The following is a 3036-nucleotide window of genomic DNA, read 5'->3' as shown; positions in this document are numbered from 1 at the left end:
ATCAAAAAATTGGCAATAATCCTGAAGAATAATAAATCAATAGAATCTATCTGTTTTTGAATTACAAGGTACCACTGGTTTTAAAAAAATAAAACTCTGTAAAACTACTCAAAAACCCTCAGTCTCTTAAAATTTGTTAGAAATCTCCCTGACAAATAAAATAAAATAATCTTGATTAACCATTATAACCCTCTTTGAAATTAGTCAAAAACATGGTTATTAGTATCTACGATATGATTCGATACTGATCGCCTACGATACGTATCAAAGCGTGTATCATAACCTTTTGATACGTTGATACGTATCATATGATACAATATGATTACGATACAATATGTAACGGTTCGTATCCTTAAAAATATCGATATAAATCGATACGACTTTATTAATTTGGGCCAAAGGCCTAAAATTTTTTCTGTTCGAATCTGGGACACCTAACCCGGCTCACTAAAACCCCCCAAATTTACCCATTGTGTATGGAGAAAGTGAGAGGAAAATGTGTTGCTATTTTGCATGATAATAAAACAGAAGTAGAGATATAGATATTGACATTGATCTTGAAAATTATATGAATGGTTGAGAGGAAATGATGTAGATTCATATTTTTGTGATAATTTTGATTATATATACCATAATTAAAGCCATAATATCAGAAAATTCGTAATTAATCTTGGAGATGATATTAATTTTTAGAAAAAATATTAATTTTTTTTTAAAGACATATCCGATACCAATAGATAACGCTTTGACAACCATGGTAAAAAAAAACCTTCAAAACAAAATACATTTCAAAAAATCTCCCGGAAAAAGATATAAAGATACTAGGCTCTAAAACTCAAAGAAAACCTTCATAAATCACTCGTCATAGAGTCATAGTTGATAGTCATAAACCCTCTCTCCTAAAATTAGTAAAAAATTTCCAACTTTTCTTCAAATTCATCACAATCGCCTCGGCCAAAACCTAAAAACTTCCCAAGGTTTGAATCTTTTTTTTTTTTTTTTTTTTTTTTTCATTCTTTCAAACAAAGCAAATAGAAATTTGTTACCTTTTTGTCAACAGAATTGCCCCAGAACCTAGCTTGGGCTCTTTGGTAAGGATCAGAGGGAAGCAGAGGAGCCTTTCCTTCCACACCTCATCAATGTACTGAACTATGATGGCTGATTCACAGATGGGTTTTCCGTTGTGAATGAGAACTGGGACCTTTTCATAACGGGTTATCTGTAAAAGCAAAGCGCTCTGTTGTGGATCAAGTCCTCTTCTCTGTACTCGTACTTGACTCCTTTCTGACAGAGCAATCCGGCACCTCATCCCAAATGGGTTTGCCCAGAAGTCCAACAGAATCAACTCGTCCGCCATTTTTTGGGCACGAACACAGTGAAGTTGTGAAGTGTTTTGGGTTTGAGTCCACGAAAACATAAAAGGGGCGTTTTGGTTCAGAAATGTTAGATTACTGGGATGTTGGTATTATTAGAAAATAGATTACCTTGAAAGATTATTGAGATCTTTAGGAAAATGTGTTGGGTTAGTTGGTGGGTATGTTATATAATATGTTTGGTTGTGGGGAAAAATTTGTGAGTTTGTTATTTAATATTAAATTGTCCCCTTTTCAAATATTATATAATATTATTTTTATTATTAATTTTTGAATAATTCTTTTAACCTCCAATATTTCAGATTTAGTTAAAACACCCCCGCTTATATAAACTTTAATTTGTTATGAAATACCCCCACCTCCTACCGTCGCTGCCGCCACCGACCAACCACCGTAAAAGTCTCCGAAAGTCCCCGTTAGTCGCTCGCCGTGACAAGAGGCTTTGATATGGCCGTTTCGGCCATATTGATGGCCGAAACAGGCCAGATCTGGGCGAGATTGGCCGTTAACGGCATGGACCTGGCCTCAACAGCCAGAATCTATTCCGGCCAAAATAGATGGTTGTAACGACTATATTCGTGGTCGTAAAGGCTAGATCTTGCCCAGATCTGACCATTTTCGGCCATATCGAAGCCTCCCGGAGCTTCCACCGAATCTCGTTCTTTTTTAGGGACTCTGGCGACTTTCGACGCAATCCGTGGTGGTTGGCCCACTGTCGGCAGTGGTGGCTGGGTGGCAGTGGTGGTCTATAAATTGTTTAATAAAAGGATATTATTGTCCAAAATTTTAATTAAACAAGGGAGAAAATTGAAATAGGATATAATGTAAATTTATTTTAAAATGAGGGCATTATTGTCTAAAACTTTTATTAATAAGAGATAAATTATAACAAAGAAAGATAAACCCTGATAATTTAGAATACCTAAAAAAATGGAGGTAAGATTACTTCCAATATTACTAATAGTAACTACTATTGGTATTTGAAGATTACTAGAATCTTAATTACTGACAATCAACGTGATAATCAAGTAATATAGATGTATAAACCCCTGACTCACATTACTGTCACCCAACGTTTCAAAACTTACCGCCAACTAAACGTTCCAATAAGTGATAATAAAGAAGATTTGATTTGAAACTGTGGACTGTTTCTGTCAAACGTCCTTTCACACACGTGTTAAATTCTGATGCCATATAGGCTTTCCTATAATATCTTAATTTCGAAGCGGTTTCAGTTCAGCTGCATTTGGTATAAGCTTATCTGAAATAGGTTCCTATAGGAAATCGTAAAGAATTACGTAGATAAATCAATAAATATAGGAAAGAATAAAGTAAAATTTAAAATATATAGAATATTTTTAAAGTTGATGCTTTAAATCTAAAACAAAACTTATAAGGAAGTTTAGAATTTAAGCTTTTAGAATGTTGTAAACACCTGTAAAATTTTTGAATGTTTTATTTAATAATCTTAGGATTCATGACACTTTTAAAAAAAGTATACCCTTTAAATGAGTTAACTTATCGGTCTTTAAGAAGTCATCATTTTTTTAATGCTTTTGAAATTTACCGTCTTTTAGGAGTAAGTGTTTTTTAGCTTTAAGTGTTTTTTACGATATTGACTCTTAAATGAGAAGAACATCTTCATTAATTTTTAAAATAAAGA

At 33.4% G+C, this 3036-nt stretch overlaps 1 pseudogene; it reads right to left on the bottom strand.

Annotated features, from left to right (window-relative positions):
* Positions 1-997: 997 nt before the first annotated feature.
* LOC116115016 lies at positions 998-1357 on the bottom strand (annotated as a pseudogene).
* Between the last annotated feature and the right edge of the window lie 1679 nt (positions 1358-3036).

This window comes from Pistacia vera, unplaced genomic scaffold (genome assembly GCF_008641045.1).
Source record: "Pistacia vera cultivar Batoury unplaced genomic scaffold, PisVer_v2 Contig73, whole genome shotgun sequence".
NCBI classification, from domain to species: Eukaryota; Viridiplantae; Streptophyta; class Magnoliopsida; order Sapindales; family Anacardiaceae; genus Pistacia; species Pistacia vera.
The sequence above is the reverse complement of the archived record's forward strand: the minus strand, read 5'-3'. Positions and strand labels throughout refer to the sequence as shown.